Genomic DNA, 13,385 nt, shown 5'->3' on the forward strand with positions numbered 1-13,385 from the left:
TTCTTGGACACTGTGTGAGACCAGAGACCCTGAGCTGTGTGGTGAAGGAGGTGTGCAACCCACCCCGAGAGGGACACGTCTGTAGTGACTACAGCCTGTATCTCTGGATCGTAAAAGGGTTTCCCCTTTGACAGGTTCTCGCTTGTCCACCAGCGAAGACTCTGTACTAGTGTTGGTGAAACGACCACTAGATCGTTCCACTGACCACTTCCCTGAGACCACTGTTTCGCCAACCATTCCTGCATGGGTCGCATGGGCAGGCGCGCGTGGGAAACCAGGTAAATACATGACGCCATCATGCCTAGCAAACACATCGCTTTGCGAACCCTTATCTGGCGACCGGACTGATATAGAGGAATTTGCAGTAATAGATTCCAAATTCTTTCCTCTGATGGAAAGGCCTACCCATCTTGAGTGGTTAGGATAGCTCCTAGGAACTGTTTGGGGGTGCTTGGCACCAGGCTTGACTTTTTCTCGTTGATTGAGAAGCCCAATTCGAAGAGGAGGTTGATCGTTCTTTGGATCTTGGATCTGCAAATTACTGGGGTCTCCCCCGTGATGAGCCAGTCGTCCAGGTAAGGGTACACTGGGATTGCCTCCCTGGGTAGGTGCGCCGCCACCACCGCCAGTACCTCGGTGAATACCCTTGGAGCCGAGGCTATACCGAAGGGCAGCACCTTGAACTGGTAGTGCTGACTGTCCACCTTGAAGCGCCAGAATCTTCTGTGCGCTGGGAACATATGAAAATAGGCATCTTTCATGTCCAATGTTGGCATGTAATCTCCTCTTTTTAGAAGGGGGATTACCTCTTGGAGTGTAGTCATGCAAAATTTTTGAGGCTTGACATACTTGTTTGCAGGGCGTAAGTCTAATACTGGGCGTATTGTCAGTTCTTTTTTTGGCACAAGGAAGTAAGTTGAATAAATACCCTTGTTTACCTGGTTGCCCAGGACGAGTTCTATCTCGTCCTTTGCGAGAAGATTGACGATTTCCTCGAGGAGGATCCTTTGGTGGTCCAAGGAGTGTATTTTTTGTCTTGGAGGGTGGTTGCGGGGGCGCTCCAACAGTTCGATGCAGTAATCCGCGGACACTGTGGACAGCACCCATCTTTCCGAGGTGATCCCTTCCAATGCGTGGGTGAAGGTGGAAATGCACCCGCCCTACTGGGGATGCATGGGAAGGGACCCGGAGCAGAGCGTCACTGTTTGTCCATGTACCGCCTCTACCTGGGCTGCCTCTCCCTCTACCGGGACCCCTCATGTTACCTCTGGCGTAACTTTGGGTAGTCTGTTGGTTGCCTCCCCTCCCCACGAAGTACCTTGCCCTTGTGAGTAATTAAGAGCCCCTCTGGGAATTTTGGCCGCGTGAGCGACGAAAATTATTATTCCCTCTTTGGTTCGAGGGTTTATTAGTTAATTGTCCCAGGGACCTTAGGGTATCCCATTCTTCTTTGGCTCTTTTGAGTGCTTCTTCTACCGCTTTCCCAAACAAGACATTTGGTTCCACCGGCATGTCGATAAGAGTGGCCTGGGTCTCGGGTTTGAACCCTTACTGTCTCAGCCAAGCGTGTCTCTTGATGACTGTGCTCTCTTCCGATGAGCCGGCCTGCATTGTCTGCTGCATCAAAAGTCGCCTTGAGAATGCACCCGGACACCGATCTCCCTTCAGACACAATCTGGCCCTTTAGCGGTTCTGGTACGGAGGTAATGAAGGCAGCTACTTGCTCCCATTGGTGACAATTGTAACTTGCCAGCAGAGTGGTGGTATTAGCAATTCTTGCCTGGTAAGCGGAAGTGGAGGCCACTTTCCTTCCTAGCCCATATATCTTTTTGCTCTCCTTGTCTGGGGGAGCTTCAGATGATGCTAGAGGTGTCCCTGCCCTTTTCCTGGTGGTAGTAACTACCAATGAGTCGGGCTTAAGCTGACCCCTTATGGGTCGGAAGGGGCAGCCCTGAACAACTTCTCTATTCTGGGGTTGACTGCCCGGGTGAGATTAGGGGTGAGGAGGCAGGGGTCAATTCTGCGTTGAATGGACTTCAGAATTGGTATGGCTTGGGCATTGGATTTTCTATCCCCCATGATTTCCTCTGCAAAGTCCCTGTCCTCTTGAGCCCCTTGAGTGTCTATCTGAAAGTGCTCTGCAGCTCTAGCTAAGACCTCATTCAGTAGTGGCTGATTATCCACAGGTGAATCGTTGACTGGTGGATCTTTGGGAATAGGTGAGTCGGTGTTATAGGCCTCTGCCTCGTCTTCCTCCTCCTCATCCTAGTCCTCGTCGTCTCCGTAATAAATCGACCCTTGCCTGCTCGTGCAGTATTTGTATGTCTGTATCTTCAGCATACTGATAAGTGAGTGGGTCTGAAATCAGGCCCTGAGCTGGGGACTCATTACGGGGTCTTTTACTAGGAGGTTGAGGGTCTTTGGAGCCGGAAGGAGTCGAGGTGGCAGGGGTATTCTGATAACTGTGGAAGTAATCAGCGTTTTTCTCATAAAAGGTATCCATGAAAGACATTCTCCTCATCACTCTATCGATGTCTTCAGAGCTCCATTCCTTGGAACTGGGAATGAACACCTCTTGCTGAGGTTCCTCTTCTATTCCCATATCCTGTGGAGTGGGAGGGACAACTTTAGGCCTAGTGACTGGATCAGGGGTCTTGGACTTTTCAGAAGACTTATGTTTACTCTTCTGAACTTGTTGGTCAGGTACATTTCTTTGTTTATCCCCTTTCCCCTGTGTAGAGGCATGTTTCCCTGACTCCTTGTGTTTTTCTGATTGTTTCGACGCCTGGCGCCGGGAATCGGAGGTGGTTAGGCTAGACTCTGTAGTTTTAGAGTGGGTGCGTCAAGACTCGGAGGCAGACTTGGAAACGACTGCCGGAGCAGACTTTAAGCGTGCTGCTTGGGGGTAGAGGTGGGATTTGTCTTCTGACGACCATACCTCTGTGACTTTTGGAAGCGAGGCACCCTTAGCAATCGTAGACAATTGCTGTGTGTCATGAGGCAATCTCGACCTGGAACGCCCTGAGGACACCGATTCTGCAGACCGCTCTTGCTGTGCCTTTTTCATCCGATCATTCGACACGCGTGTCGAGTGTCAGGTGGGGTTAGTGTCCTTAGGTGCAGTAGTGTGGGTAGCGCTCGTGTCGCCGGGTGTGGTCCCCATAACTGCCCCGCTGGACAATCCTCAGAGGCCGGGGACTAGCGCTTGGGTGTCTATCGATGCCCCTGTGCCCTCGCCATCTGATACGGCGGCGTTGCTGCCATCACTGAAGGAACCCACCGCCTCCATGGCCTCGAGCTGCCTGGCGTAGTGGGCCTAACGTTTAGTGGAGCGGTCCTTTAGTGTTTTAGCTTTAAAGAGCTTACACGCTCTGCAATTTGCTTCGGGGTGGTCCCTAGGCAGACAGAGATTACAATTGTTATGCTTATCTACCCAAGGGAACTTACAGTTGCACTTGGGGCAGAATTTAAATGGAGTACTCTCCATATGTTATGTTAGCGGGTGAGTGTACGTAGGAAAACAAACGAGTGTGAGTATGTCCACCCCCCACTCTCCCTACTTGTAGGGCTGAGGCCAGAGGCCTTCCGAGGCCCAAAGTCTGTCGTGCAGTTTAGGCGGCTGTTTGTTCTTCCTTACCGGCGTCGATCTTCGGAGTCTCGACGTGGGGTAAGAGATACGGGAATTTTTTTGTCAATATTTAACAATTGGCTAAAAGCCAGGGAACTCTGCAACTATGCTTCCGACAAGTATGAAGGAAAAAAACAATCTGAGGGTCCTACACGCGTGAGGGATCATGGGTACAGTGGATGTCACACTAGGGATAGTATTACTGGCACGGCCTAGGTCGACGCCCATTTTCGAGTTTTCGAAAAACTGTAATACTCCACAGCTTCCACTAGATGTCGGCATATGCACAGCATGTGATCTCAGCAGAATCCACAAGCCTCAGAAATAATGTTTTTTCTTCTTGTTCAAGTACAGCAATATTCATACATCTAGTAAATGTTCCCACCGAGTAGGAACCCTTTTTCCATAAACAAAATGGGACAGAACGTGGACTATGATTAATAGTGTAGAAGGGAGGCACAGCATCGTTGTTTCCTACCAGAGCCATTTTAAAAGGTGATTAGGGGCTTATAAAACCTGGAGAATCTATCTACTGGACTTGTTGTCACATGTTTTATTTTGCTTATGCTTGTAAATACAGAACAACCCACCGGTTCCAATACTAATCTTTCAAATTCATTTATGTTAGTTCCATCAAAATGACCTGTGACAGTATCATTCCATCTTCCAAAAAATAGTGCTCTTAATGATGCATAACAGGCGGTGTTAAGTGGCAAAGGATGTACATACCAACCCATTCCTCTTTCCCCGTGCTAGGGTACATGGGAACAAACCCAACAATCGGACCTATTCAAGATAGCATGGGTCATATTCATTATCAACAATGATGTATTATTATCATATCCTTTTCTATGTTTCACTTCTTGTGAGGGGAGAGTATAAGAGAGCACATGTACCAGGCTGCTCATGTTAGGAGCATTAGTAGGAGTCAAAAGAGTGTAAGGGATGCGCAGTCTCTAGATACCAAAATATTGGGATCAGTGTAAGCAAAATGCAAAGCGGTATCATAATCATTAGCATATTATTCTTTCTGAACCAAGTCTTTCTTGGACTATGCTTAATCTCTATCTCTTTATCATCAACAGCATTGGTGCAGGAGGGAGTTGGAGCTGATGTAGGCATTGTCTGGAATGTCTATCTTCCCGAAAGGGTTTTTCAGTTTTCATCGGTAAAGTTCTCCACAGCAACACACGTTAACGGCAAGTGTTCAGTCCAATTGATGATAACCTGGCAGGGCTCCAGAAAGGCAGGAGCAAGTATCAATTTTATTGTGTCGGTATCATTTGCCCCCGCCTGTCCGTGCTAGGTTGCAAAAGACCTTCACATTCAATGATAGCACCGGGAAACCGCATGTCAGAGCTGAAAATAATGGATCCACTGCTACAGTCATACGCTCCTTTTCCCTACGCCTCCGTTCCCAGCTTCATCCGTGAGCTAGGAACAAAGGCGAAACAAAAGCTGATCACTTCCGAATTTATGAACGTAGATTGTACCTTAACGCTCCAGGTACAGTATGATCGATGAACAACGCACTTTCATTTCCAGATGCAGGGTCAGAGCCAACTTGTGGTGCAATGAGTGGTGATGTGGCAGCAGTCGGGCAAAGTTGAGGCAACTTTGACTTCTCAATCTTCGTTGTAATCTCCCCAGGCCCTTTCTCGGGCTCAGGAGGTACTTCTGTTAGAGAACTGGCGATGATATCTTTGTGATCAAGTACAGCTGTCTTTCTTTCGGCGTCAGGATCATCAATCGCTTTCTCACGTGGAAAAGAAAACTGAACTCTTTGTGTGTTTTGCGTGGATCCAGTGTTTGCGGCCATTCACTCAGACTGCAGTCTGGTGGCCAGTAGCACCTGGAAAGGCCCCGTCCAGCGTGGTGAAAGCGAAGATTTTCTTTCAAAGTTTTTCCCCCAACGTCCAGTCCCCAGGTTGCAGACAATGTCCTGGGCCTGTATATCTGACAGGAAGAGCCTCCTGCACCTGCTGATGAATCAAACGCAAGTTTTGAGTCAACTGTTGACAGTAATCAATAAGTAATGGGTATTCAATATCCCTCAATTGTTTTGGTCGTGGCACATTCCAAAAATGTGCTGGTCTTCCCATTATTATCTTGTACGGGGAGAGACCAGTCCTGGCTTGTACAGCTGTTCACATGCAAAGTAAAGCTAGGGGTAGTGCATTGGGCCATTTCAAATTGCTCCCTGCACATATTTTACTCAGCTTATTTTTCAAGATACCGTTTGGGCGTTCCACCAAACCAGCACTCATCGGGTGTCTGGCCGAATGGAATCGTTTATCAATTTGGAGACCAGTGCAAAATTGCAATATCACAGCCGCAATAACATGTGGACCATTGTCCGACCATATGACACGGGGTAGCTCGAATCGGGGAAAATATTCTTTTAGCATGGCTTTCACTGTGAACATAGCTGTACAATCTCTCAGAGGATAGGCCTCTACCCATTTGCTAAATGTGCAGACCACCACAAGGACATACCTATAGTTTTGGCACCTCTCCATTTCTATGAAATCAAAATGGATGACTTCAAAGGGCATAGATGGTGGGCCAAAATCACCTACTGAAGTCACTGTTCCCTTTCCAATGTTATGTTGTAAACAAGTCATGCAATTCTGGACCAATCTTTCAGCAGTTTTTCTAATGTGTGGATTCTGCCATACAGAATTCAGGTGTAGAATCATTTTTCTAGCACATATGTGTGTCGGACTGTGGGCCATAGTGACCATGCCATTACATAGGCATTTGGCAACATCCTTTGGTTATTTTGTTTGTTGTTCGGCGGAAACCTGTGCAGTTCCCTCTGGGACCACTGCAAAAGATTTAGGACTACAGGTGTTTGGCAGTAAACCCACTTGGTAGCAGTCTGTACCACACAGATTCACTTGGTAGCTGTAGCTGAGCAGTCAGACTCCACATACTGCTTAACTCTTCTTGAGGGGAGTATACAATATAGGGCAATTCTTCACAGTAAGACAAGCAAACACGCAACGAGGCTCAGTGTAAAGGTATTAAGGTATTTATTTATAACGAAACATCTATCAAAAACACTATGGCACTATCACGGCAAACAAATCAAATACAATTACTCTACGAAGAAGAAACGATCAGTCCCCCTAGCAATAAGTCGACAAGTCTAGGTTCTACCGGCACCACTTATTTACATACAGAGGTGTATGCCTCAACCTAGATGGCACTCTAATATTAGTTAGGACGGGAGAGAAAAATAAGCAGGTTATGAATTCAACACAGTTCAATACTTCACGGGAAAAATGCAAGGCAAGAAGGCAAGAACCACAATAGATCATAAAGTTCAGAGGCCAGGCCCACTCGGAGAGAGGCAAGGCAATTTGTCCCAAAAGTCTCTTGTGGAGAAGCGTTCGAGTCTTTGTAGCAAATTGTTATCGGCAGATCGAACTAGTTCAGAACAATACGTGAGAAAGCTTGGAGGCGACCCAACGGAAAGGAGAGGATTAAGACACCTCACTCGAACCGATCGAAAGGGAAGCCAGGCGGACACGGTACCTTGTTGTGGAGGGCAGCTCCGGCGGGGGCAGTTGTTCCTGGTGGTGGATGCACGTCGGGTCTTTGCCAAGAGTAGAGATGATCTCGTCGTCGAAGAAAAGTGAAGTCCGGTGCACCACCAGGGAAGAGACCAGCCGCGGAGTGCTCCGTCACAAGGCACCACCTTTTGGTCGCGGTGCAGGGGCTATCCGGTTGCCGAGGTGCTCTGCACGGGCAATTCGACCACTGCGTCCTGAGGTGAATAAAAAGCAAAGGGGACAGGTTGTTCCCACCAGTCAGGGGAAGAGACTCTCCGGCAGGGATATCTCCTCTGTCGTCGGGAAGTGGAGAGTCGGTTCCGCAGGGCTCCACCAGAGGTGTCGTCGTGCAGGTCGGCTCGCGTTACCCTCGTCGGATTCTTAGGTCCTGTGGCGACTTCTGAAGATCCAGTCCCAAAAGCCCTGCTTTTATGCAGAAAACCCCCATTCATTCAGCCTAGCTGTCAATCAACACATGCTAAGTGGTGAGCGGGGAGGCTCACCACTTGGGCCAATCGCTCCAGAGTGCGACTGGAGTTGGCAAGGCAACTCGGTCCAGGGTGCCTAAACCCCCTCCCACACCCCTGTGGTAACCCAGACAGAATGGCACCACTTTGGAGGGTCTCTGTACAGAGCCCGCCCAAAGTGGAACAAAGGGCTCAACCTTTGGTTTAGGAGTCACAGAGACGAACACAGACTCTATTTTACAAACCGAGTTCTGGCAGAAAATACCATCCGATAAACTTATTTAAGATAAGTAGACCGGTGGTACGTTAGAGATTAACGAGAAAAAGTATCAATCTCCAACAATGGGACGAATCCCATAGGGTTATGTTCGGGGTCGAACATAAGTAGTTTCCACTGCCACCAGCCAAAACTCGACGAGGGGGGACGGGACAGTGCCCCCTCGAATAACAGATCCAGGAGTAATCGAATTACCCCTACTAGTATGTCCACAATAAGATGATTTGTACTAGTTCTGTTAGTAAATTTAGGTCTAGTAAAGCCAATGGTGATTTTACATGCCCGGGGAGAAGGTAGTCAGTCCCCGGGTATGGAGTCTATGGTGGGGGTCCGCTAGGACGCCCCAGTGCTACGGCACGTAGGGTGCGGTGTAACACACATAGAAAAACATATGAGACCCTATGGAGTAAAAGACCCCATAGCCATTCGAACACATTGACATTCAAAGGAATTACACATATACATGTCCAAGAGTGGGAGAAAAAGAGTCTCACTCTTGGCAGGATGGAAAAAAACAAACTCCAGAAATCCAGCAAAGCTGCTGGGGGACTCACTAGGTTAGGAAATTCAGCCTAAACAGAGAACTCTCCCTAACATTTTTCTACCCAACAACCCTCGGAATCTAGTTTTGCTGAACCCTCAGACCAATTTTTAATTTCATCTACAGTAGCTTCTGCTTGCATTTCTTTAACTGTTGCAATTCCATTTTCTATTATGCAGGGTACTTCTATTTTCTGAACATTCATTTTTGTGTGTAAATCAGTGGCAGTTTGTTTCGCAATTTTGTCTGCAAATGCGTTTCCCTTTCCTATGTTACATGTTACTTTTTTATGTGCTTCACATTTCACTATCGCTAATCGCTTGGGAAGCGCAAGTGCTGACAACAGTCTCACTATCAAAGTGCCATGTTGGATTTTGGTTCCATGTGATGTCAGGAAACCCCTTTCAGCCCATAATCGACCAAAATTGTGTACCACCCCAAAGGCATACTGACTGTCAGTATATATGTTCACATTGAGATTCGCAGAAATTTCACATGCTGGTTAACGCTATTATTTCTGCAGCTTGTGCTGAGTTATAGGGGATTCATTTGCTTTCTATAATAGTTTTCAATGTAGTGATGGCATAAGCAGCAGTTGATGTGCCATCTGGTAATTTAAAACCAGAACTGTCACAAAACAGTTCTCCATCTGGCTCTTTCTGTGGGGTGTCGGATCAATTCTTCCTTTTTTTTTCTTGTTCAGTAACCATTATGCAATCATGTTTTTCACCCCCTTTTTCATTGGGATGTGGCATTAACTTGGCCGGATTTAAAGCACATCTCTTAATTTGAATATGCGGTGCAAATAGGACAATTTCATACCTTATTAGTCTGGCTGATGTGAGGTGTTGTGTCCGCTTTCTATTTAAAAGAACTTCCACTGAGTGAGGTATCATTACGGTTAAAGCGTGACCTAAAACCATTCCCTCGGTTTGTTTCACTGATGCAGCGGCTGCAGCAACAGCTCGCAAGCAACGCGGCAAAGCACATGCAACAGGATCCAACGTGGAAGAGAAGTAGCCGCATGGTCCATTTCTCCCTCCTTGTTCCAGAGTCAAAACAGCCAAAGCACATCCATTATTTTCATGCACAAATAACTTAAAACTCTTGGCGTAATTTGGCGTTCCCAAAACTGGAGCTGAACACAATGCAGCTTTGAGCAAGTCAAATGCTTCTTGACATTCCATGTTCCATGGCAAAGGTAAGGTAACATCCTTCCTCGTCAATGCCACGATTGGTTTTACAATCATTGAAAAGTTTGCTATCCACTGCCTACAATATGAATCCATGCCAATTAAACCCCTGACTTCTTTCTGCATATTTGGAATAGGCATATCAGAGATGCTTTCTATTCTTTCTGGTGTTAATCTTCTTCCCTCCTTCGAAAGGAGGTAGCCGAAGTAGGCCACTTCCTTTCGACAATACTGGAATTTCTTCAGCGATTCTTTGTGTCTGTGTGCTGCTAAATGTGTCAATAATGCAACTGTACTATTTTTACATATTTCTTCTGTGTCTACTGCGATTAATAAGTTGTCTATGTACTGTATTAATACGCAACCTGTCGGTAGTTCAAGCATATCTAGTTGTTCCTTTAATGCTCTGCTGTAAATACTCTTTCAGTGCAACCCTGTGGAATATGTGTGAATGTAAATGAACGTCCTCCAAGTGTAAAAGCAAACAAATATCTACTATCTGAATGTACTGGATACTAAAGAAAGCGTTTTTCAAATCAATTACACTAAAATACGATGCTGAAGCTGGAATCAGTCAAAATCGTAGTCACATCCGGGACTAATGGAAATTGCGGATCAACCACTCTATTCACTCCGCGCAAGTCAATTATAAAACGGTACGGTATGTTATACCTCGTTTTTCTATAAACCGGAAGAATCGGACTATTGCAAATACTACAAGAGATTTCTTCAATCACGTTTCTTTTAATCAAATCTGATACAATGCATTTCAATGCCATTTCTCCCTCAGTCGAGATTTTGAATTGCGGAATACGCGGCAAGCTAATTCCTTCTTCCAAACTAATTTTTACTGGCTCTACTTTTAAACAACCAACGTCATTATCGTTCACTGCCCATATACAAGCCGGTACTTCACTCAATTCAGTCGGTAGTCTCATAGATACAAATTGTGATACAGGAGTCTTTTGTGGTGAAATGGTCAAATACACTCCATCAAGAGAACAATAAATGACTGCATTCAATTTTTTCAACAAATTCAATCCCAACAAATTTTTCGCCGCAATTTTTCATCAAAAGAAATGGGCAAGATTCTGTAAATGGACCTAATATTATAGGTACTGGTTGTGAAACTGGACTAATTACTGGCGTACCGGAGAACCCTTCTGAGACAGTCTTATGCCCCGACAGTGGCATTTCTGGAACCCGCTGATGGTCAATTGATTTTTGTGCACCCGTGTCCACTAAAAAAATGTGCTCCCTATTCCCAACCTTCATTTCAATGTAGGGCCCTTTCTGGTCAACGGGAATAGGTACTGGTTCCAACCTCTGTCTCGGGCTGTCCTAGTAGAACAGTACACCGTCAGATGTAAAGTCACCAGAGTAATATGCATTGGACTGATTGTCAAAAACATTCCCACCCATTGTATTATTTCGCTGTTGATTCAGATTACCCTGATTGTCTTGAAATTGTGGCACCCTCCGATTTCTATTCTGTCCTTGTATTCTCAGGCGACCTCTACTCTGTCTTCTTGGAAAAGTCCAGTTTCTATTCTGTATATGCGGGCACTGTGCTTGCCAATGGCCTTGTCTACAATAGGCATATTGATTAATCCCTATTGGACCCCCTTGCATATTGGTCGTTAATGCAAATTGGACTCTAGACGGTGTGTTCCCACTACCTCTATTATTATTCGCTACTTACTGTAACAATGCTCTTGTTTTCAAATTCCCTTTGTCCCTTAGTTCCTTGTCCTTTTCTGAGTTTACTCTGTTCTCATAATATTGGGCCATATGTAATACTTCACTTTGTGTTTTCGCTTGCCATGCTCTTTCAGATGTCATTATTAAACTTTGAATTTTCGGTAACAATCCTCGCACAAACTTAAACAATCTCTTCCCGGGTTCAGTACTTAAATCTTGACCACTAAAATCTGCAAATACTTCTTAAACCGATTATAATAATCGGTCTCTCCTTCCTCTTTGCCCTGTAAACAAGCAGTCAATATATCCCAAACAATTCTTTTTTCGGGCACTAAAGTTTTCAATTTCTCTACTATTCGCGATGGGAGGCCAACATTACTTGCGGTGGCTTCTCTCAAGCCTTTCTCTCACTATCACTTTTAATCAAATTCTCCCATGTATCACCTAACATCGGCGCATCATTTATATTTTTAACCTGTTTCCATATGTCTACAGGAAGAATAACGGTAAACAGTAAATCAATGTAACTCAATGTAAAAACAGATGAATTCAAAACAGATTCAATTTCCTTATAAAATCCTGCCGGGTTTTTCTTTATATCAGGGATTGTCTGCTTTATAATATTTACCTCTTGCCTAGAAAAAGGGACATGTACAAACTGTGCGATATAATGAGCTTCTATCGTTCGTGCTGGAGTTGCTCCTTCGGCAGCACGCTCTACTTTCGGGACAAACGTGGGAGGCACCTCCCTCATGGGTAATTGCAAACCAGGCGATTCTACATTCGTTTGTCTATTAAGCAACAAAGCTAAATCAAGAGAAAAAGCAGTCATTGTAGTTTCAGATGAAAATGCTCTTTTGTAAATTGTCATTAAATCCGCGGGACAACATATCTTATTCTTCATACATTCATCCTGTAGCTACTCTACCATAACCTGTAATAGCTTTCTCTGCATTTCTGGTGTATATTGGCTAAACGTATCATGCACTTCAATTGGGGAAATGGAGGCATCCGTAATCCATCTAAGCGCATCTCGCGTACAAATTTGCATCTCTTCACTAACAGGTTTCGACGGAGGAAAAAAATGTTGCTGACATATGTTTTTTCAACAATTCTTTGTGCAATCGATCAAGTTCTCGCTTAAACACAAATATTCGGCCTACGTGTTCTGGCACTTTCGCTGCATCATCTCGCAAATTCGAAAGGACAACCAAATCACGCAACTCTTGCGGTACCACTGTATCGGTCAAATCACTCCATATTTTCACAAGATAATTACCCATACATTCTAACAATACCTGCTGTTCACTAAGGCCTCGGTAATCAGATATGAAACTTTGCTCAGCCACTTCATTGTCATCATCAATATACGTCTCGGCCCATCCTTTCAGTTCTTCTTTCCTTCTTTTGCTAATCATGCTACGAGTCTGTCTAATACTTGCTTGCACAAGCCCCATCTCTGTAGAACTGCCTGCTAAAGCAGCTAACTCAAGCTCTGGAGGCGTTGGAGGAAATTATGTCACAAGCAAAGAGGGAGAGGAACTGCTTACTGCAGGTGCAGATGGAATAACGGGAATATGAGGTACATAAGGAGGAGGTGCAACTGGGTCAGTACTTTGATGTTCATTTCTTCGCTCATTCAATATTTTATTTATTAGTTCATCTGATGTATGCAAATCTTGCGATGGATATATTTTCTGTACATCTAATTGAAAAGCCCTGTTCATGTTCCTAATGGCTTCTGTCTGCTGATGCTCATTATGCTCTAGTGCTGTCTCTACATTTGTTTTATGTCTGCGCGCGTGTTTCTCCCTACTTCTCAAACGGAGATTAGCTTCCTTCCTCCAGTCTCTTATGTTGTTGAACGCTGCAGGTCTGGCCTTCTTGCGTAGTAGTACTGATTCTAGGTGCTCTATACATGCTAATTCAAAGCTCCCGTTACTAGGCCACTGAAGGTCTGATACACTCTGGTCTGCCCATGCCAAATCGCATTAAACACTATTGCAGTTATCCCATACTTG

The 13,385-nt window shown here is 45.3% G+C and overlaps 1 protein-coding gene across 2 annotated transcripts in view; it reads right to left on the bottom strand.

Moving 5' to 3' along the window:
* TDRD7 (tudor domain containing 7) overlaps positions 1 to 13,385 on the bottom strand; it is a 2,843,905-nt gene that overhangs the window by 2,485,303 nt on the left and 345,217 nt on the right. The gene's annotated exons all lie outside the window — the stretch shown is intronic.

Source organism: Ambystoma mexicanum, chromosome 6q (assembly GCF_040938575.1).
Source record: "Ambystoma mexicanum isolate Mex_15411 chromosome 6q, UKY_AmexF1_1, whole genome shotgun sequence".
NCBI classification, from domain to species: domain Eukaryota; kingdom Metazoa; phylum Chordata; class Amphibia; order Caudata; family Ambystomatidae; genus Ambystoma; species Ambystoma mexicanum.